Source organism: Notamacropus eugenii (genome assembly GCF_028372415.1).
Source record: "Notamacropus eugenii isolate mMacEug1 chromosome 2 unlocalized genomic scaffold, mMacEug1.pri_v2 SUPER_2_unloc_1, whole genome shotgun sequence".
In the NCBI taxonomy this organism is placed as follows: Eukaryota; Metazoa; Chordata; class Mammalia; order Diprotodontia; family Macropodidae; genus Notamacropus; species Notamacropus eugenii.
In genome coordinates this window covers 300,217-325,095 of record NW_027325092.1, presented here as the reverse complement: position 1 = coordinate 325,095, position 24,879 = coordinate 300,217, and the positions used below count along the sequence as shown (strand labels likewise).

The 24,879-nt window shown below is 37.3% G+C and overlaps 1 pseudogene; it reads left to right on the top strand.

Moving 5' to 3' along the window:
* Nucleotides 1–7,194: 7,194 nt before the first annotated feature.
* Nucleotides 7,195–14,875, top strand: LOC140516912 (serine/threonine-protein kinase tousled-like 2 pseudogene; annotated as a pseudogene).
* The last annotated feature ends 10,004 nt before the right edge of the window (nt 14,876–24,879 follow it).

Below are 24,879 nucleotides of genomic sequence, written 5' to 3'. Positions count from 1 at the left end.
AGTGCATATCTAACCATGTCTCCCTTAGCCATATGCATTAAATTTCCCTGGCTTCCCATTACTTCAAGGATCAAATATAAAATCCTGTTTGACATTCAGAACCATTTGCAATGTGACTCCCTCCTATGTTTTCAGTCTTTTTATGCCTTTGGTGTCGCTCAGTCAATCAGTCATGCTCGAGTCCTTGTTACCCAATGGATGTTGTTCAGGGAGTTTTCTTGGCAAAAATTTGCCAGAAAGTGATTTGTCATTTCCTTCTCCACTGTGTCCCCATTTTACAGGTGAGAAACTGAGGTAAAAAGAGAATATTTGACTTGGCCAGGATCGAATAGCTAGTAAGTATTTGACACCAGAGTTGAATTTAGATCTGCCTAACTCTAGATCCTGTGCTCTACTCACCGTGCCACCCAGCTGCCCTTCTTATGCCTCATTGAACTCTGTGAACTCTGTAATCCAATGAAACTAGCCTCCTTGAGATTTCTAAAACAAAACCATCCATTTCATAACTACATTGATTTTCACCAGATGTCTCTCATGCTTGGAATCTCTCATTTCTAATCCCTTCTTCTATAAGAAATCTTTTCCATTTGCCCCTAAGTGTTAGGCCTTCCCTCTATCGCTTATGTTCAACTTATCCCGTTTATAACTCATTTATACATAATTGTATTGGCTTGTCTCTCTCATTAAACCATGAACTTTTTGAGAGCTGTTTTTGTATCCCAAGGGTTTAGCACAGTGCTTGACACATTGCTGTTCAGTTGTTCAGCTGTGCCCAACTCTTTGTGACCTCATGGATACTGTCCACAGGATTTTCTTGATAAAGTTACTGGAGTTTGCAATTTCCTTCTCCAGTGTGTCCCCATCTGAAAGATGTGAAACTGAGGCAAATAGCCCAGGGTCACACAACTAATGTCTGAGGGCAGATATTATCTTCCTGATTACAGACCTCATGCATTATCCATGGCACTATCTGGCTTCCCTGCCTTGCATATCATAGTCACTTTGAAATGCTTGTTGAATGATACACTTTGATTTTTGTATTTTTCTCACCGATTCTCCAAGAAGAAGAAAAACCTATCCCTCAAGTCAGTAGACATTAGATAGTCTTGACTGCTGGAACATATTGCAGGTTCATTAAGGCACTGGTACTTTCTCTTAGTAATTAGGGATCTAGGATCCAAGGCCTGTGGGAAACTCTTGCTGAGTCTAACAGTTGATACCTTTTCTTATGTATTACTCCAACAATGTTCATTTCATTCCGTTAGAATTCGTCTCTCCCACAGTCATTTCCTTCAGCTCTCACTGAAAACTGAAGTTCTAATTGACTCGTCCAGCAGGCTCTCACATAACTAGCAAGTGGTTTAGGCTTCATGGAATAAGCTTGTTATGTGTGTTGTACCTGATGGCATAACAACTGGAAAGCTGTTCAACTTTAGGTCATTAAATCATGACAGTTTGGTCCATGAAAAGATTCACATGTACTTCTCCCTGGAGGCAAAGTGAGTCATGCATTGACCTCTTTTGGAGTATGCTCTTTTGAAATATCTTTATTCCATCATTCCTAGTTTTTGTCTATATTGAAGTCAGTAATGTCTCAGTCTACCTTAGTCAATAAGGTTGCCAAGTTTCAGTATTTTGGCTTTTGTTTCTTTTTATCATGGTTAATGGGAGGGCATATATTAAGAGCCTATACAAGTGAAGGCATAAATAAGGAAAGTCACTGCTGTATAAAAGTGATGACTGTGTCATTGACTGTAGGTATACACACACAGACACACATGCACGCATGCACGCATGCACCTTTGGAGTACTCTGGACAACTGATTTTTCTACTTAATGAGCAATAGTCAACTTGATCTTCCTTCATGTTGCCCTCAGAACTTATCTCATATTGGAAGTCAGGAGACATGGAATTTCACATATGGAAAGGAACATTGAGAGGTAGTCAATATTCATCTAAAGCATCAATACCATTGAAAACATCTTCTACAAGTAATCAGTTTCATTTCACTCTCTCATCCTTCTTAATATCAAAATGACACATTATATCTACCTTCCTGGGAAAGCTCCAACGGCAATTACTGTAGGCAGGACACAAAAATGGATCCCTTGTACACCTTCTGGTTACATTTCCAGTGACAATACAGGCACATGAACAGTTGCCTATGGGAAAGAAAAACTAAAATATCTGTAAATTGCTACTTAAATTTGCTCAATGAAAACCTTAGGTCTTGGTTGTTTTGCTAAGGCCTCTGGAGACTCCCTCTGAAAGAACTCCCTTATACTACCTTGGGAGAAATACCTCTGATGAAACAGAAGCAGCAGGGACTTCTGTCTTCGTCTTTGTGGACAAATAATGATCTTTTACTTTGCTATAGAACATTATCACCTTATCAAAAACTGAAGGAATGATTATGGTCAAGGAGAAGTTGAATATTACTTTCACTTACATCCTCAAAAATTATAAGCATTGAGGAGCATTTTCTTTTTTTTCATCCAAACCTGTGATTTCACTGGTGTATGGAACTTCTAGTGAGGAAACTTTCTCCACCAGTGTAGACTGGCCACTGTTTTATAAATTATGTAGAGTCACTGAGAGGTAAAATGACTTGTCCAGGGTCTTATACACAGTGCGTGTAAAAGATAGACTTCAACCTAGATCGAAGTCCATTTCACAACGTATTAGGACATGTCTCCTTAGATACTTTTACAAATGGACTTTTATTTCCTTTAAAGATATCACCTAAAACATTCAAAATACCTAAACTACTGATAGTAGCAAATGTCACTAAAATAATAACTTATATTGATTTCCACAAATACTTTTTTCACAACAATTCATATCAGTGAATTAAGCAGGATGTCACATCAAACTGGCATACAGATATAGCAGAATATTGTGGAGGACAAATAAAATTTAATGATTATAAATCTAAACATAAATGGGACAAAATTATTCTCAAAGCATAGAGTATCAGAATTTAAGATCCTACAAAATAGCACATAGAGATAGGACACTTAAAAAGTAAAGCCCATGTATCAGTATGTATATGTACATGGATGTATGTGTGTGTGTATACACACACACACACAGATAGGCAGAGGGTACAGGGTGAGCAGAATATGAAGGGAGAATATGTAAAAATAAAATTTATTGTACAGTGTAATGTACTAGGACCAGGAAAAAGGGAGAGGTAGAATGTAGCTAATCATCTCACACAAAAGAGATAAGAAAGAACTTTCAGAGTGGAAGGGAAGAAAGGGGAGATGAAAGAGAATAAGTGAGCCTTACTCTCATTACATTTGGCTTAAGAAGAGAATAACACACACTCAATTGGATATGGAAATCTGTTTTAACCTGCAGGAAGATATGGCGAAAGGGAATAGGAGAGGGAAGAAAGAAGAAGGGACAGCAAATTGGGGAAAGGGATAATTATATGCAAACACTACTGTGGGAGGCCAGGTCAAGGGAGAGAATGGAATACATAGAGGGTAGGAGAGGATGGGGGAAAACCGGCTAATGTTTTACAACATAACTATTATGGAAGTGATTTGCATGGATACATATGTATGACCTATATCCAAATGCTTGTTTTCTCAATAGGCTAAGTGGGGAGGGAGGAAGGGAGAGAATATGGATCTCAAAGCTCTAATAAGAAATGTTAAATTTGTCTTAGAATGCAACTGTTAAATGAGATGTACAAGCAATGGGATATGGAAATCTATTCTGCACTACACGAAAATAGAGGGGAAGGAATGGGTGAGTAATAGAAGGGAGGACAGACTGAAGGAAGGAGTAGATGGGGTGTGTGCTCTCCTGGGTTGGGGAGATATGGGGAGACAATTTTGAATTCGAATTCTTCTAGAAGTAAATATTGAAAACTGAGAAATGAATAAATTACATAATAAAATAAAATGTATTAGAATTGAAAGGAATTGGGAATGGCTTTTTGTAGAAGATGCACATTTTAACTTCCAGGAGCCAAGATGGTGGAGTTATTGGTAAATGCTCTCCCCTCCAGCAGTGAACTTGAAAGACCCATAAAATATTTCCCTAGAAAAATGTGGCAACAGTGGTGTCAATTGAAGGGGCAAACTGTGTCTTAGCTTGTGAGGCTAGGAACATAGTTAGGGAGGGTGGGTGGGTGAAAGCAACCAGTGTAGAATCAGAACTGTCCCAGATAACACCACCTCAGCGAACTGGGAGGAGATCCTGAGCCCCAGAGGCATGGAGTTTGCAACCGCCAACACAAGGACACCAAGCATGCCTCAGCACTCCAGCAGAATTGGGAAGACAATAGCAGATATGGGATCACAAAACACTGAGTATCCCTATGTCCTAGCCCAGCAGACGTCCTGTAGCCAGAACACCCTCCCTCACACTTAACACAGGTAGTTCCAGGACAACTCCAGGGAAACCCAGAAAGACTTCACCTGACCTCTGCTTTCTCACACCAGCCAGTTCAGCACAAGGTAAGCTGCAACATTTTACTTTCTAGTTGAAAGAACCAGAGGCCACAACACAAAAATCTCAAGTTCAAGGCACAAGAACCGTGGGACAGAGACCTTTGTGCCCCAGAAGCAGAGATATGCTTTAAAAGCCAGGAAAAGTGTGATCATCACGGGTAAGAAGAAAAGTAGAAAAGAAAAGATCATGGAATCTTTCGGTGGGAAGAAGGACCTAATCAGGAATATGAAAGAGGTCGGCATTGAGACTGTACTCCCATCTGAATCTTCAAAAGGAACAAAGAGTACTTCTGGAAGAACTAAAGATGGATTTTAAAAACCAAATAACAGAAATAGAAGGAAAAATAGCTAATGATTTTAAAGATATGAAAAAAGAATTCACTAAATAGAACAGCTCCTTAAAAGGAAAAATTGGACAAATGGAAAAGGAAGCACAAAACCTAACTGGGAAAACTGGAAAAAAAGAAAAGGAAGTACAAAAACTAACTGCAGAAAAAAAACCATAAAAGGAACAGTTCGACAGATGGAAATGGACATGCAAAAGTTAATTGAAGAAAACAATTTGGTAAAAATTAGAATTGGGGAAGTAGAATCTAATGGCTTTATGAGACATAAAGAATCAGACAAACAGAATCTAAAGAATGAAAAGATAGAAGAAAATGAGAAACAATATCTAATTGGAAAAACAACTGACCTGGAAAATAGATCCAGGAAGAAAAATGTAAGAATTATTCATCTACCAGCAAACCGTACTGAAAAAAGAGCCTGGACAATGTCTTAAAAGAAATCATCAAGGAGACCTCCCTGTAAGTCCTAGATAAACAGGGCAAAATAGTCATCGAATTTTGAGCTGAAAGGGATACCAAACTGAAAGCATCAAGGAATATCATCCCCAAATTCCAGAACTAACAAGTGAAAGAGAAAATACTTTAGGCAGCTAGAATGAAAACATTCAAATCTCGAAAAGCTACCCTCAGGATCACACAGGACCTTGCAGCTTCTACATTAAAAGATCGAGGAACTGGAACATCATATTCCATAAGGCAAAGTAACTGGAACTACAATCAAGGATCAATGACTCAGCAAAGTTGAGCATAATATTTCAGACAAGGAGATGGACATTCATTCAAAAACGGAATTTCCAGACCTCCCTAATAAAAAGACCAGAGCTTAGTAGAAAATTTGATCTTCAAACACAAGTCTCAATAGAGGCATACAAAGGAAAATGGGAGCGAGGAGGAACTTCCTATTTAATATGGGCATATTATTTGCATCCCTACAAGGGTAGGTGATAGTTCTTTATGTTGAGAATTGTACATTTATTATGCTAAATAAAAGGGATTTACTTAGATAGAGGGTGCAGGTATAAAGAAAAAGATGTGATGGTAAAAATGTGATTTAAGGGTGTAAAGGATTCCTAATAGGAGATGTGAAAAGGAGGAGGGAAAAACGGTAAATTACATCACAGGAAGAGGCACAAAATTATATTACAGTATAGGTAAAGAAGAGAGGGAGATGAGCATTGTTTCATATTTACTCTCATCTGATTGGTTCAAGGAGGGGACAACAAAATCAGTTCTCTATAGAAATCTGACTAGCTTTGAAGGCCGTCGGAGGGGAAGGGGGAAAGAAAAGGAAAAGGAGGCAAAAATGGAGAGAAGAAATAGTAAGGGTAAAGGAGAATAAAAATGAGGGGGCCCGAAAGAAGGAAGGAAAGACTGAGGGAGGCAGTGGTCAAAAATTAAAACTCTATTGTGGAGAAGAAGGGAAAAGGGAGACATGAAAGCACAAATGAGGGGAAAGAGGAAGGAGGGAAACACAGATAAAAATCATAATTGTGGATATGAATGGGATGAACTCTTCCATAAAATGGAGATAGACAGCAGAATGGATTAAAAACTATAGTACAAATATATGCTGCTTAAAAGAAATACATTTGAAACGGTGGGATACACACAGGAAAAAAAGGGTAAAGGTTGGAGCATAATATTTTTTACTTCATCTGTTGTAAAAAAAAAAAAAAAGGAGGTGTAGTAATCATAATCTCAGAAAAATCAAAAACAGAAATAGATCTGAACAAAAGAGATAAGGAAGGAAACCATATCCTGCTAAAAGGTACAATAGTCAATGAAACAATTTCATTAGTAAACATATATGCTTCAAGTGATATAGCATCCATATTCTTAGAGGAGAAATTAAGGGACTTACAGCAAGAAGTAGACAGCAAAACTGTACTAGCGGGGGACCTTAACCACACCCTCTCTGAACTTGACAAATCTAACCTCAAAATAAACAAGAAAGAAACTAAGGAGATGAATAAAACACTGGATAAGGTAGATATGATCGATCTTTGAAGAAAACTGAATGGAGATAGAAAAGAATGTACTTTTTTCTTAATGGTACATAACACATATACAAAAACTGACCATATGCTAGGGCATAAAAATCTCACAATCCACTGCAGAAAGGCAGAGATAGTGAATGCATCCTTCTCATATTAAAATACAATAAAAAATTATGTGTAATAAATGGCTATGGAAATTTAAACCAAAAATTCATTGGAAATTAAATAATCTAATACTAAAGAATGAGTGGGTTAAACAACAAATCACAGAAACAATCAACACCTTCATTCAAGAGAATGACAACGATGAGACAATCTACCAAATCTTATGGGACACTGCAAAAGCAGTTCTTAGGGGAAGTTTGACATCTTTGAATGCCAACATGAATAAAATAGAGAAAGAGGAGAGCAATCCATTGGCGATACAGCTGAAAAGGCTGGGAAAAGAACAAATTGAAAATCCCCAAGTAAATACGAAATTGGAAATACTTAGAAGCAAAGGAGAGATTATAGAATTGAAATTAAGAAAACTATTGAACTAATAAATAAAACTAAGAGTTGGTTTTAGGAAAAACAAATAAAAAACTGATAAACCTTTTGCCCATTTGAAAGAAAAAGGAAAGAAAAAAAAAAACAAGTAACCAATATCAAAAATGAAAAGTGTGAACCTCCAATGAGGAGAAATTAAAAGAATAAATAGAAAGTATTTACCCACCTGTATGCCCATAAATTCAAAAATCTCAATGACATGGATGGTTACTTTAAAAAGTATAAATTGCCCACCTTAACAGAAGAGGAGGTGGAATACTTAAACAACTCCATCTAGAAAAAGAAATTCAAGAAGTCATCAATGAATTTCCTACGAAAAAATCTCCAGGATCAGGTGGATTTACAAGTAAATTCTATCAAACATTTAAAGATCAGTTACTTTCAATTCTATGTAGACCATTTGGGAAAACTGGGGAAGAAAGAGTCCTCGCAAATACATTTTTATGATACAAATATGGTTCTGATACCTAAACCAGGAAGATCCAAAACAGAGAAAGAAAATTATAGACCAATTTCTCTAACAAATACAGAAGCAAAAAATTTAAATGAGATTTTAGCAAAAAGAATATAACAATTTATCATGAGAATAATACTTTATGATCAGGTAAGATTTATACCAGGAAGAGAGGGCTGGTTCAGTATTAGGAAAACTATTAACGTTATTGATAATATCAATGAAAAAAACATGATTATTTCAATAGACGCAGAAAAGACTTTTGACAAAATGTGACACACATTCCATTGGAGAGTATGTGAATGAATGAAACTTTCCATAAAATAATAAGCAGTATCTACCTAAAACTTTGGCAAGCATTATAAGCAATGGGGATAAGATAGATACATTTCAAATAAAATCAGAGGTGAAACAAGGATTACATTATCGCCACTGTTATTCAATATGGTATTAGAAATGAGAGCTATAGCAATAAGAGAAGAAAAAGTAATTGAAGGAATTAGAATAGGCAGAGATGAAACTCTTATCACTCTTTGTAGATGATATGTTGCTATACTTAGAGAATCCCAGAGAATAAAGTAAAAAACCAACTTGAAATAATAAACAAATTTGGCAAAGTTGCATTTACAAAACAAATCCACAAAATTCATCTGCATTTCTGTATATTACTAACAAAGCCCAACAGCAAGAGATAGAAAGAAAATTCCCATTTAAAGTTAAGTTAGACATTATAAAATATTTAGGAGTCTACCTGCCAAAACAAATCCAGGAAGTATATGAACACAATTACAAAACACTTCTCGCACAAATAAAGTCAGATCTCAGTAAGTGGAAACATATCAGTTGCTTATGGGTAGGCCAAGTCAATGTAATAAAATGAAAATTCTACCTAAATTAATTTACTTGTTCAGTGACAGACCAATCAAACTATCAGATAATTATTTTCTAGATCTAGAAAAATAATATTGAAATTCATCTGGAAGAACAAATTATCTACAATATTAAAGTATCTAATGACAAGAAATGCTAGGGAAGGTGGCCTAGCTCTACCACATCTCACATTGTATTATAAAGCAGCAATTATCAAAACCACTTGGTGCTGGCTAAGAAAGAGTGGAGCAGACCAGTGGAATAGTTTAGGTACTCAAGACACATTAATGAATGAATTATCCTGTTTGATAAACCCAAGGACCTTAGCTTCTGAGATAAGAACTCAGTGTTCAATAAAAACTACTGGGAAAGTTGGATAACAGTGCGGTGGAAACTGGACATAGACCAATGCCTGACATCATACACAAAAATAAAGGCCAAATGGATACATGATCAAGGAATGAAGGTTTATGCTATAAACAAAATAGTGGAACAAGGAAGAGTGTATTTGTGAGATTTAAGAAGAGTAAAGAAATTGATGACAAAACGAGATAGAGAACATTATGAATTACAAAATGTATAATTTTCATTGTATTAAATTGAAAAGTTGTTTCAATGCAAACCCAATGCAAGCATGACTAGAGGAAAGCAGAAAACTGGAAAAGAATGTTTGCAACTAGTGTCTATGATAAAAGTCTTATTTCTAAAATATATAGAGAACTGTGTCAAATGTACAAGAATACAACTCATTCCCCAACTGATAAATGGTCAAAGGATATGAACAGGCACTCTTCAGAGGAAGAAATTAAAGCTATCTATACTCATACGAAAGAATGCTCTAAATCATAATTAATTAGAGAGATGCAAATCAAAACAAGTCTGAGATACCACATTACACCTATCATATTGGTTAACATGACAAAACAGGAAGATGATAAATATTGGAGAAGATATGGGAAAGCTGGAACACTAATCCGTTGCTGGTGGAGCTGTGAGCTGATCCAACCATTTTGGAGAGTATTTTGGAACTATGCCCAAAGGGTTACAAAAATGTGCATACCCTTTGACCCAGCAATACTCCTTCCTGGAATGTATCCCAAAGAGATCATAAAAATGGCAAAAGGTCCCACACGTACAAAAATATGTATAGCAGCTCTCTTTGTGGTTACTAAAATCCAGAAATCAAGGGGATGCCCATGAATTGAGGAATGAATGAATAAATTGTAGTATATGAATATAATGGAATACTATTGTGGTATGAGAAATGATGAACAGGAAGACTTCAGAGAAGTGTGGAAAAACTTATATGAACTAATGCTGAGTGAAAGGAGCAGAACCACGATTGTGCTCATCCTTCATTGCTGAAGAAGACCATGCCAGGAGAGAAATAATGACATGACTTGCACTTGACTTTGTTGTGAGTGAGGGAGGGCTGTGCAGGTCCCCAGGCTCACGTCTCCTCCAGAACCATCTGAACCCAGTGACTGGATATTCCTCAGGATGACTGGAGATGACCTAGGATGCAGTGGGAAGCCTTGGGCCCTTTAAGCCAAGGTCTTTGCAGGTACTCACTTAGGGTGAGGCAATGCCCATTCATTGAATAGACCTGTCTAAGAAGTAGCCAGGGTATGGCCCCTTTAATCAGGTCAAGAAAAGCAAGACATCAGGTTGGGTGGGAAACAGTAATTTGACATGAAAATCTTTTTTACACTACAGGAAAGTAAGGGAAACGGGGATAAGTGGTGGGTGGGGTGGTGATAGAAGGGAGGGCAAAGGAGAAGAGGGATTTATGTGGGGGGGATGATAAAAGGGAGGGCAAAGGGGAGGAGAGAGTAATTAGAAGTAAACACTTTGGGGGAGGGACAAGGTCAAAAGAGAGAATAGAGTAAATGGGGGGGCAGGATACATGGAGGGAAATGTAGTTAACCTTACACAGCAGGAATATTTTGGAAGTATTTTGCAAAACTACACATATATAGCCTATATTGAATTGCTTTCCTTCTCAGTGTGGATGAGTGCAGAGGGAGGAAGGAAAGGAAATTAGAACTCAAAATTTTAGGAAGGAAAGCTGAGAACTGTTTTTGCATATAACTGGGAAATAAGAAATACAGTTAAAGGGGTAGGGAAATGTATCTTGACCTACCAGAAAAGAGAGAAGATGGGGATAAGGTACTGGCTAAGAAACAGAAGACAAGATAAGTGTAATATGCTCCGTACTTAAGACACAGTAGGCAATGAATATAGCAATCTACTGTTTGATAAACCCACAGACCCCAGCTTCTGGGATAAGAACTCATTGTTCGACAAAAATTGCTGGGAAACGTGGATAACAATGTGGCAATAACTAGGCATAGACCAATGCCTGACACCGTACACAAGAATAAAGTCTAAATGGGTACATGATTTAGGTATAAAGATTCACACTATGGACAAGCTGGAGGAGCAAGGAATAGTGTATTTGTCAGATTTATGGAGAAGGGATGAATTTTTGACTAAAGAAGAGATAGAAAGCGTTACGAAGTGCAAGGCAGATAATTTTCATTACATTCAACTGAGAAGTTTTTACACAACCAAACCCAATGCAACCAAAATGTGGAGGGATGTAGTATGCTGTGAAGAAATTTTTGCAACTAATCTAGGGGATAAAGGACCCATTGCTACAATACAAGTCATTTCCCAATTGATAAATAGTCTAAGAATATGAACAGGCAATTTTCAGAAGAAGAAATTAAAGATATCTATAGTCATTTTAAAAAATGCCCTAAATCACTTTTGATTAGAGAGATGCAAATCAAAACAACTCTGAGGTACCACATCACACCTATCAGATTGGCAAACATGACACAACAGGTAGATGACAAATGTTGGAGAGGCTGTGGGAGAGTTGGAACACTAATTCATTGTTGGTGGAGCTGTGAGCTCCTTCAACTATTGTGGAGAGCAGTTTTGAACTATGCCCAAAGGGTTACAAAAATGTACATACCCTTTGGCCTAGCAATATCACTACTAGGACTGCATCCCCAAGAGATCATAAAAATGGGAAAGGGTCCCACATGTACACAAATATTTATAGCAGCACTCTTTGTTTTTGCCAAAAACTGGAAATCAAAGGGATGCCCATCAACTGGGGAATGGCTGAATAAATTATGGTATATGAATGTAATGGAATACTATTGCAGTATAAGAAATGAAGAACTAGAACACTTCAGGGAGGCCTGGAAAGACTTTTATGATCTGGTGCTGAGTGAAAGGAGCAGAACCAGGAGAGTTTTGTGCATAGCAACGACAAAAGTGTGTGAGAGTTTTTTGTCGGGTAGATTTGGAACTTCATAGCAATGTAAGGACTTACAAAAAAATTTGCAATGGTCTTCTAACTCAAAATGCCTTCCACATCCAGAGAAATAACTATGGAAGTCAATCGTAAAATGTAGCAGACCATTTTTTTTTTCTGCTTGTGTGTATTAAGTTTTGGGTTGTTATATGATTTCTCCCATTCATTTTAGTTCTTTTACGCAGCATGACTACAGAGAAAATGTATTTAATAAGAATGTATGTATAGATCCTATATAGAATTATATGCCAACTTGGGGAGACCGACGGGAGGTGTGGGATAAGTGGGGGGGAGGGGGAATCTAAGTTATATGGTAGTGACTGCAGAACACTAAAAATAAATAAATAAAAAAGAGCCTAAACATCATCTTCGGTGAAATTATCAAAGAAAATTGTCCTGATATTCTAGAACCAGAGGGCAAAAAAATATTGAAAGAATCCATCGACCACCTCCTGAAAGAGATTCAAAAAGATCAACTCCTAGGAATATTGTAGCCAATTTCCAGCATTCCCAGGTCAAGGAGAAAATATTGCAGGCAGCTAGAAAGAAACAGTTTGAGTATTGTGGAAATACAATAAGGATAAGACAAGATCTAGCAGCTTCTATGTTGAGGGATCAAATGGTTTGGAATATAATATTTCTGAAATCAAAAGAACTAGGATTAAAACCAAGAATCACCTACCCAGCAAAACTGAGTGTCGTACTTTAGCGTAAAAATGGTCATTTAATGAAATAGAGGACGTTCAAGCACCCTTGATGAAAAGGTCAGAGCTGAAAACAAAATTTGACTTTCAAACTCAAGGATCAAGAGAAGCATGAAATGGTAAGTAGGAAAGAGAAATCTGAAGGGACTTAACGAAAGTTGAACTGTTTACATTCCTACATGGACAGACAATATTTGTAACTCTTGAAACTTTTCTCAGTATCTGGGTAGTTGGAGGGATTATACACACACCCCCGTGTGTATGTGTGTGTGTGTGTGTGTGTGTGTGTGTGTGTGTGTGTGTGTGTGTGGAGAGAGAGAGAGAGAGAGACAGAGAGACAGAGAGACAGAGAGAGAGACAGAGACAGAGAGCACAGGGTGAGTTGAATAGTAAGGGATAATATGTAAAAAATAAAATTAAGGAGTGAGAGAAGAATATTTTGGGAGGAGAAAGGAAGAAGTAGAATGTGGCAAACTATCTCTCATAGAAGAGGCAAGGAAAAGTTTTTCCAGTGGAGGGGAAAAGGGGGAAGGTGAGCAGGAGAAAGTGAAGCTTACTCTTATCACATTTGGCTAAAGGAAGGAATAACATGCACACTCGATTTGGTATGAAAATTTATCTTACACTTCTGGAAAGCAGGGCAGAAGGGGAAAGTACGGGGTGTGGATGATGGAAGGCAAGGCAAATGAGAGAAGGGAGCAATTAGAAGTAAACAGTCTTGGGAAGGGACAAGGTCAAAACACAGAATAGAAGAAATGAGGGGCAGGAGAGGATGGAGGGAAATATAGTTAGTCTTACATAACATGACTATTATGGAAGTCATTTTCAAAACTACACATATATAGCCTATATTGAATCACCTGCCTTCTCAGTGGGGATGGGTGGGGAAGAAGGAAGGAAGAGCAGTTGGAATTTAAAGTTTTAGGAACAAATGTTATGAATTTTTTTTGCATACAACTGGGAAATAAGAAATAGAAGTGATGGGGTATAGAAATTTATCTTGCTCTACAGAACAAGAAAGAAGACGAGAATAAAGAAGGGAAGGGTGTTAGAAGGGAGGGCACGTTGGTAAAAGGGGCAATCAGAATGCTAGGCGTTTTGGGGTGGGGGAGGGGAGAGATGGGGAGAAAATTTGGAACTCACAATTTTGTGGAAATGAATGTTGAAAACGTAAAATAAATAAACTAATTAATTAAAAAAAGTAGTAAGAGGCCTAAATACCCACTAAATAAAATAATTCCTAAAAATTAGAATGAAACAAATGGATGCTAATGACTTAATGAGAAATAAAGAAATTATAAAATAAAACCAAAAGAATGAAAATATAGAAGATAATGTGAAATATCTCATTGAAAAAATAGCTGACCTGGAAAATAGATCCAGGAGAGATAATTGTAAAATTATTGATCTATCGAAATCCATGATGTAAAATGAGACTAGCACAAGTTAATGCCAGAAAAAGAGGCCGGATCCACTGTTATGAAGATTGTGAATGCTTTAAAATACTTCAATGAGATCAAACTTCCCATCATTCAGTACGATTTCAAACCAGGTAATATTCTTCTAGTAAATGGTACAGTATGTGGAGAAATAAAAATCACATATTTCTGTCTTTCTACAATTATGGATGATGACACTTACAACTCAGTTGATGGCGTAGAGGTAATGTCAAGGTTGCTGGTACTTACTGCTATTTGCCATCAGAGTGCTTTGTGGTTGGGAGAGAACCATCAAGGATCTCCAAAAATGTTGATGTCTGATCAGTTGGGGTGATCTTCTACTACTGTCTTTAAGGAAGGAATCCTTTTGGTCATAAGCTATCACAGAAAGACACTCTGCAAGAGAATACTATCTTTAAAGCTACTGAGGTTCAATTCCCTCCAAAACCAGTTGTGACACCTGAATTAAAGGCATTTATCTGGCGCTGCCTGGCTTGTTTAAAAGAGGATCGCATTGAAGTCCAGCAGCTGGCTTGTAACCCCTATTTACTTCCATACATCCCAAAATTAGCTTCCACAAGCATCTCAGCTGCAGCCGCAGTTGCATCCACTTCTGGGTCATCCAATAACAGCTCTTCAAACCGAGATAGACTCCTAGGGCAAAGACTGTGCAAAACAAATGAACAAATGCCATTCAGCAGTGAATTCAGAGAATAACGAATCTGAATGGATTTCATGAAACCTGTACCAGGTGCTTTTTTTCTTGCTTTTTTCCCCTCCTTGCAGCATGACAGCATGAATTCTCATTGAGAAGAAACCTTGGGTAGTGCCAGCCAAGCCATGCTGGAATAAACCCTGAGGTTCCCACGGTACTGGCTGCTCTGAGTGAGGGGGAGAAAACAAAAACTAACTGAATCCATGTACTGTGACTCAGTACCTGCAGACTCAGGGGGTCCCTGATGCAGCACTTCTGATGAAGAATGCGAACTTTTAAAATACAGACTTGGCTAGTCCAGTGTCTATATTTACACTTGTTCTTTTCTTTTAATAAAATTTAGCTAACATCTCCTGAAGAGTTCACAGCAGAAAGGTTCAGTTGGGGATGATGTTTGAGTTCAAAGGAAAAAAACGTTGCTATGACTCATTGATGGCACTAGGGTTAGTGTTCTGTCCCTCCCCCCTACTCCAAATAATTTCAGTTTTTAAAGACCTACAGCTTCCCTCGTCGCTTTTTTATTTTTGAGAAAAAAAAAAAAAACATTTCATCAGAAGTGAAACCTGTATTAGCAGGTACATGGATATGTCCATTCCAGTCAAATGCAGCTTTCTCCTCTTCCATCTGGCCTCCTGTTAACAATTGTGTCCCTCATCTCAGCAGGGACACAGTTGGATGAGAGAATGGAGATGTGTGGCTTTTTGCCATTGGACAGGGAATAAGGTTAGAAGACTGCAACTAGAAGTTTCTCTATGTTTTCAGCTATTTCTTCACAATTTAACCACTTGAAGGTTGTCCCTTTTAATTTATCTGAAGTACCATATTTTTTTTTAAAATAAAGATTTGTCTGCCCACACAATCCTCTTGGCTTCTCTGAATATAGTATCTGTTGAAACTGTTAAAAGAAAAAAAAAGACAGAAAATAGTCTGGGAAGCCAAATGTAGCAACAGGGATCAGTATCTTCCTTCACATGAGCTTTGTGCTCACTAACAATTTCATGTTTCTGGTTAATTATGTGAAAATTTAAACAGTATATAAGCTTTCCTCTGCTAGACCATTTGGCACAAAACTCCCTTGTTCCTTTTCCATTATTGTCCCCTCCAAATTGGTGTGCATGGCGTTCCAGCACACTGCGGATGTAGTTAACTTGTTTAGACTAATCAGATGGAATTTTGAGAGATCTCAAGGGGAATTAAATATGCCAAATCTTAACATTCTTTTGGATCTGGCTTTTTAGTCGTATTGTCATTGAGGTGTGTGTTCAACTGGAGAGGAAACTGAAATGGGAGCTGCATTGCCCTTCTCTGCTCTCTAGACACCAGAGTGCTGAACTCAAAGAGGGGTAAGGAGGCCAGAACCCAAACATGCGCCAACCAGCTTGGAATGTTACTACCATGTGCCAGGAGGGCTCAGCCAGAAATGTTTAACGATGCAGCATTCAGGAGGGGGAGGGTCCGGAGGTCAGAAGGGTGGGAAGAGAATGTAAGTACACTCAAATAGCTCATCACATCCATGTTTCTTTTATATAGGGGTCGGGCAAGGGGAGAAATGGGGAGATGCCACTGCTAACAGATTCTCTAAACTATAGGGTCCATTTTGTTTCCCTCACCACCATAGGGCCATCACAGTCAGTTCTGGAGATAGACTGTTTTGTGAAGCCAGTGGGACTTTTAATAGGAGTCATTCTTAGGGGCTTCATTAGTGCCTGTCCCTACAGCTTTCCTTTTTTTCTAGCCTTGGTTTTTCCGCAGGTACCTAATAAACACAAAAGGCTGTGAAGGAAGGAGACCTGCCAGAGGTCTGAAAGACTGACAGTAAGCACCCTGCTAAAAACCAATGGTAGCTACTTGTGCACTGACAAGAAAGACACTTCGATCTTTAAAAAAAAAAAAAATTATTCCAATAATTGAATCCCAGTTTCTATTCTAATTCACTTGATTTGATCCTGAATTCTACTTTAAAACATTTTCAACTTTGTTTTCACTTGGGGAAAACATGTTGTATCTCTAAGTCTTCCCTCTACCTTCCTGCCCGCTTCAATATCATAGAAAATTAACTCCTTTCAGGACCAGTTAGTGTGCATGTCCAGGCCCCTGGAATTGTTAGGTTTTCTTTGAAGTGAAACTACAGTAACTCCACTGTGACTATTGAGCTTGATCTTTTATCTTTTCTACCTCCACTCGGAAGGGAGAAGCAGAAAGATAGATTCCCCACCCTCTACCTTATTGTGTATCTGGGACAGATGATGCTGGCTCAGGTCAGCTTCTATTGAGATGAAACCTTTGCACTTGGATGAGCTTAACCACACTCCAGAGATAAGCAGACACCTCTGTCCTTTTCTGGTGTGGATCAGGTCATTAGTGAAGAAGCCAGTGGACCCTAGTTTTGACATGCTTTGTTAATGTGGGTTTCACTTTCTCCAAGGATGGCCTCTTATTGCCACAATGTTCATTTACTTTACCAAAAAACACTTTTTAAACAGATGTATTAATTTGTGACTTAAACCTGACCAGACTGCTTTGGCTTTACCCAACACATGAAAGACATGGATATTAAAATAAGTTTTAGGAAATGCAAAAGGAAAAGAGTCTAGACATCATCTTCTAATAAATGATCTATTTTTATTAGTTTATTTGTTTTCAGTTTGCTGCAATAACATCCATAAGTCTTAAGTTTCCCCTCCCTCGCCAAGATGGCATGGAATGGTAAACAGGAAAGAGAAGCCATAAAGGACTTATTAAAGTTGAAATGTTTACATTCCGACATGTAAAGATGACATTTGTTGTAAATTCTGACACCTTTTTCAGTACTAGGGTAGTTAGAGGGAATATATATATATATATATATATATATGTATGTATATATGTGTGTGTGCATATATACGTACATGTGTATGTATGTGTACATGTATACAAACATGCACATGTGCGTAATGTGTAATATGCATGTGTATATGTGTGTATTACTTATATGTGTATGTGTGTGCACATGTATATATGTAAGTGTGTTGTGCATATATATGTTGATATATGTGTAGGTATGTATGTATACATGGGTATATGTGTCTACGTATATATATACATAAAAGGCACAAGGTGAGCTGAATATGAAGGAAGAATACCTTAAAAATACAATTTACTGTGGAGTGGAACATGTTAGGAGTAAAAGAAAGGGAAAGATAGTATGTAGCAAATCATATTATAAAATAGGCAAGAAAGAGCTTTTACAATGGAGTGTATGAAGGGGGAGATGAAAGTGAATAAGTGAGCATTGCTCTAATGAGATGTGGCTTCAGGAAGGAAGAACACACACTTAACTGGGTTTGAAAATCTATTTTACCCTGCAGGAAGACAGAGAAGAAGAGGATGGGACAGGGAAGAAGATAAAAGGGACAGAAAATTGGGGAAATACATAATCAGAAGCAATCACTATTGTGGGATGACAGGTCAAGGGAGAGAATGGAATAAATGTAAGGCAGGACAGGACAGAGGGAAAAGTAGTTAGTCTTTCACAACATAACTATTATGAAAGTGTTGTGCATGGTTTTACATGTGTGACCTATAATGAACCGCTTACTTTCTCAATGTGGGTGCGGAGGAAGGAAGGGAGAGAATATGGAACTCAACATTTTACAGGTGAATGCTAATCATTTTTGCATACAGTGGGAAATAAGATGTACAGGCAATGGGGCTTAGAAATCTCTTTTTCCTTACAGGAAAATAGAGGGAAGGATGATGGAAGAAGAGAGGGAGTAATAGAATGCAAGACAGACTGGAGGAAGGGATGGATGGGGTGTACACTGTCCAGGAGTGGAGGGTGGGGAGAGATGGGGCAAAAATTTGGAATTTAAATACTTGTGGAAATGAATGTTGAAAACCAAAAAATAAATAAAGTGTATATATATATACATATATATATATACGTATATATATGTATATATATATACGTATATATATATATATATATATACATATATATATATGTATATATATATATACATATATATATACTGAAAAAAAGGCACAGGATGAGACCATCCATCCATCCATCTATCTCTCTATCTCTGTATTGATATATAGCATCAGAGTGGGTTACCTAGGTGGTGCAATGGATAGAACACCAGTGCAGGAGTCAGGAGGACCTGAGTTCAAATCTCACTTCAGATACTTGACACTCACTAGCTGTGTGACCTTGGGCAAGTCACTTAACCCCTATTGCCTCATCCTGGGTCTTTTCTAGTCATACTGATGAATATCTGGTCACTGGATTCGGATTGCTCTGGAGGAGAAGTGAGTCTGGGGACCTGCACAGCCCTTCCTCACTCAAAACAAAGTCAAGTGCAAGGCATGTTATCATTTCTCTGATGGCATGGTCTTCTTCAGCAACGAAGGACGAACACAATAACATAAGGCGCTATAAGGAATAGGCAGGTAGTAGAAATCTTTCAAAATCACTCATTAAATGTCTATTATGTGCAAAGAAGTAAAAAACATTGAAAACACTGAAAATAAACAAATAAAATTCAGAGGTAAACTTAATTACTTGATGCCCACAAACAGGTTACATTCTAAGGCCAGAAGGGGCAGCTGTGTGCAAATTTAAGAATGTGCAAAATAGGGCTACTTAATAAAAATGACAATTCTGCCTAATCTATTTTACTAATTTAGGATCATACCATTGAAACTAACAAAATTATTTCATAAAACTAGAAAAATAATCGCAAAATTCATCTGGAAGAACTCAAAGTTCAGAATATTAAGGGAAATAATAAAAAGAAATACAAGAGAAGGTAGCCTAACCATACTAGATTTTAAATTGTATTATAAAATAGCAATAATCAAAACTACTGGGTACTGACTAAGAAATAGAGTGGTGGGTCAGTGGAATGAATTGGATACCCAAGACACCAAAGTCAATGACAACAATAATGAACTGTTTGATAAACCCAGAGACTTCAGCACCTGAGGAAAGAACTCATTACTTAACAAAAATTGTTGAGCAAACTGGGAAAAAAGTATGCAAAAACTTGGCATAGACCAACATTTTACACAGTTTGCCAAGATGAGGACAAACTGGGTATATGATTTAGAAATAATAGGTAAATCTATAAGCAAATTAGTAGAACAAAGAATTGTTTACCTGTCAGATGGATGAAAAATGGTATAATTTATTACCAAACAGAAGATATTACAAAATATAAAATGCAAAATGGATAATTTGTATTGTAACCAATATTAAAAGGGAAGCAAATAACAGGGAAGCAATTTTTACAGCCAGAGTCTCTTCTAAAGGCCTCATTTCTAAAACATATAGAAAAGTAAGTGAAATTTTTAAGAATAAAAATGATTCCCCAATTGATTTAAGAGTCAAACGATATGAACAGACAGTTTTTAGGTGAAGAAATGAAAGCTACCTATAGTCATATGAAGAATACTCTAAATCCCTACTGATTAGACAAATAAACATCAAAACAACCTGAAGTACCACATCACACCCGTCAGATTGGCTAACATGATAAAACAGGAAAATGATAAATGGTGAAAATGTGGAAATTGAAACATTAATGCTTTGGTAGTAGAGTTCTGAACTGATCCAACCATTCTGGAGAGAAGTTTTGAACTTCTCGATAGGTATCTATCCAAAAGAGATCGTAAAAGTGTGGAAAGGACCACACATACAAAAATATTTATAGTAGTTCTTTTTGTGGTGGACAAAAATTGGAAATTGAGGGGATGCTCATTAACTGGGGAATGGCTGAACAAATCGTTGTATATGAATTTAACGGAATACAATTGTTCCATTTGAAATGATGAGCAGCTGGACTCCAGAAAAAAAAAAAAACCTGGAAAAGCTCACACGAAAGTAAAAGCAACATTGTGTGATGACCAACTTTGATAGACTTATCTCTTCTCAACAATACAAGGATCTAAGATAAAAGACGCATGATGGAAAATGTTATCCATGTCTAGAGAAAGAACCATGGTGTCTGAATACCGATCGAAATATATTATTTTCCCCTTTTGTTTGTTTCTTCTTTCTCATGACTGTTCTCTTTGGCTCTAAATCTTCTTTATAATGTGGCTAATGTGGAAAGATGTTTATTAGGATTGTACATGTGCACCCATATAAGATTGCTGCCATCTTGTGGAGGCAAAGCACAGAAAGGGAGAAAATTTAGAACTCAAAATTTCATAGTAGTGATAGCTGAAAACCAAAAACAAACAAATAAAAATTAAAAAAATATAATAAAATAAGAGGTGAAAAATAAAGTTATGGTGACTCTGTTGTCAGGTGATCGACAAGATAGGGAACTAGGCATTTTCTTTCATCTTTGTAGCCCGTCAGACCTCTCCAAAACAGAAACTATGCACCAAAAATAAAGGAACTTCAGGTATCTTTTAATTGCCTAAGACACCAGGAGTTCACAGGAAGGTTAAAAACTCCATTACCTAATGCCTAACTTATTCTCCAAAAGCACCCCATCCTCCAACCACTCACCACGTTATTGGCAGAAGGGCTGTACTAGTCACCCAAACCACTGAGTTGCAACAAAATGCAACCCCATAACCTGACTCTTTCTCCCTCTTTCCAGAGACATTGAGGTCCAAGCCCCAAAGAGCAGAAATTTGTTGAGGTATCAATAGACAGTCAGGCAGCAGCATTTTGTGCTATGATGGAGAACAGAGGAGCAAAAGGAAACGGGAAGGACATGGATCTTAGCTTGCAGTAGAGCTTAAATCCATCCCCTAACCTATCCCTTCCCATTGCCAAGATATCCAAACTCCAAATGACAAACGTATTGCCAGGCAGCAACATTATCAAATGTGGCAGCACCTTGTGCTGATGAAGTAGAGACCTGAATGAATGGAAGAAGACATCACCTGTGGGATGAGAGGGAAGTGGTAATTATATAGCACACTACTAACCCTGAGGGAAAGAGTGCAACATCTAGGTGAGGCCAGTTCTTTAGGCATGAAGGTCACTTTGGACAGAGATTCAAGTTATTGAGCTACCAATTTCCCAGGGTGGGAGAAGACCAAGACACTCTGAGATTCAATGTCCTGAAAATCAAGAAAAAAAATCGTAAAAAGCAAGAGGAAAAATAAAGAAGTATAAAAGGCCTCGGTGAAGAAAACTCAAAGATCTTGGGCTGAAGCAAATAAACCAGCAGGGAAGACAATAGACAAAGGAAGCGTTATCTAATAAATGAATGCAGCAGTAGTACAAATATTATAAAACAAAAGGAAATGATTCAACGTTTGATGAGGTGGAACTGAAAAACACTGTTACTGTTTAAAGAAGAAATAAGAATAATAAGAGCAAAATTTGCAAACTGTGGAGCAAAAATAATTGACAGAAGAGGAAAACAATTCAATCTGTGATGGAAGCTTTTGTATCAAAGTTAGAAAAGAGAAGATCATGAATGAAAACAAATAGAAATAAAAGGATCTGCACCATTCGATCAAAAACCCTGACATCAAAATAAAACAATATCTACATTCAATCAAAACATTGACTTTTGAAGATAGGAGTAGAGTCAACCTAAGAAGTATAGGTGTCCCAGAAGAAAATAAGAAGCCAAAACAATTGAACAACACAAAGCAAAAAATAATGTAAGAAAGCAGCCTGGAACTTCTCAACACAGGAAGCAAAGTGCCAATTGAAAGAATCCATAGATCACTTCCAGGAGAAAAAAAAAAAGGAAAAGGACTGGGGAGGGGGCGGAGAAGTCACAAACTCTAACACCAAAAATGGTTAAATTTAACAATTTAGTTGAGAAACAAATTTTATAAGCAACTAGTAGAAATATTTTGAAATACAAAGGAAAGAAAATTTGAGTAACAAGAGTCCATTCTGTATCTGCCAGAAAAAGGAACAGGAATGGGAATGGATGGACTAAAGGAGATGACAAAATACTGTGTTCCAAAGATCAGTGGGGCTCATGATGGAAACCAGAGTAATCTACCCTGAAAATCTGAGCTTCCCTAAAAAGGAAAAAAAAGATGGATGTTTAATAATAGAAATGCATTAAATGTATTCTAAGGGAAAACCACAGGAGCAACATAATGAAAAAATCAAAAATATAGAAGGGGTGAACATCTCAGTGTGTTATGTTGTAGAAACTAACCATAGCAATTGCAACACAGTGACAGCCTGCTGAAGTAAGAGACTATTTTATAGTTTTACAGAAAGAGATAGGGATGAAAGACAAAGTCAGTTTCAAATGATGATGGATAAACAGACCTGAAATGTGGTGAACAGAACTTGACAGGCCCCTCCTACTACTAATCAGTGTTCTTGTGGGACTACATTACAGAATGGGAGAGTATGTGGAAACGAGTAGTGAAAAAGAATAGTACAGGAGTATATCTAATGTGTCCTGCTCAAGTCGAGGGATAGCACTGAGCTGAAGATGGTTCCTATGATTTCTCAGAAAAAAAGAAGCCTGCCTAGGAATAGGTGAGGAAGTGGGGAAAGGAATTGAAAAGGTGTAAAGAAAGAAAGATCTTGTTTTGGTAGTGGGAGAGGGATGCTGTCGATGGAAGCTCCTATGGTTGAAGAGAGATGTTCTGTGAAGGGAAATGGGGATCTTGTGCTGGATCTCTTATCTGTCTCCATTTGGTGATGAGATATTAAGAACACATGACAAGACTTGTCCTGCCTGGGAGAGTGAAGAATGAAATTGAATACTCTAGTAAATAGGGTATAGACCTAAGGAGGAGATTTTAAGGCAAATTGGGAAGACGGATGATGAAGTGAAGGGTATAAGAAGATAGTCCCAACCAACTCCTTTGTGAACACGGGAGGTCCACAGTATTGCAAATTACATTTTTGGACTTTTTCAATGTATTGATCAGATAAACTGATTCTTTTCTCTTCTATATTTGGTCTTTAAAAAAATACTATTTATTATAAAGGGTGGCTCTCTAAGAAAGGTAAGAAAAAGTATATTAAATCAAACTCTTATCATTAAAGATGACTAATAAAAACTTATTCGAAATACGTACATTCTAACAAAATTGGGTAAAGGGGGCAGAATGTCCAAATTTGAGAAGTTGTAAAAGTCTCATGTAGTAGAAAGTATTTAAGCTAACGTTAAAAGGTAGTGAGATTCTAAGAAACATAGCTGAGGAAAAAGTACAAGGAAGGAGGTAAAGGACATTTGGTACATGGTGACAGAAGATGGATGTCGCATATGAAAATCAAAAAAAATCCCCAGTAACTACCTACTACCTAAAGGATCAAATGCACCAATTTGGCATTTAGAAGTTGTTCACAACAAGGTGCCAATTATTTCTAACCTTGTTACATTTTACAGAACTTCATGCTTTCTGCTATACACTCAAACTGGCATAAAGACTTTTCTTCATATCCTGAACCCCACTTCTGATCTCCATGGGTTTTACACCACCTGTCCACTAAGCGTATGTTCAGTACCTCCTCATATCCACTTTTCAGAATTCCTCATTACCTTTGAGATACATCTCAAACACCATCTTCACTTAAAATGTTTTCTGATGTTCCAGCCCCTCCTTCTGTTCCTCTCCAAACCGGCAGATCACCTTGTGTGTTTCTTTTGTATATACCTTAGAAATATATGTTGCCTTTATTGAAAGAATTTAAACTACTTGAGGACTAGAACTGTTTCACTTTTCTGTATCCTTAAAAGTCCCAGGCACATACAGTTATAATAAGTTCACTGACCAACTGATTGTAGACTGGGTGAAAGAGAGATAAGTGGGAGCTATGTATGAATGGATATTTGGATTTGGATTTGGGATTTGATCTTAGTGGTAAAAGGCAACCTCTGGATTTTTGATTCATTAGTCTGTTTTTGTGATAGTGTCAAACCTATGCTTTAGGGATATTGCCCTGAGGGTCTCACTCAGTGGTAGCCAGCAGCACTTTTAGGCTACTTTGGATGTACCCCTGGATTTGCTCCCTCTCTTCCCCCTGCTCTAAGTTCTCAGACTAAGATGGTGCGCAGCCTCAGATTAAACAAAA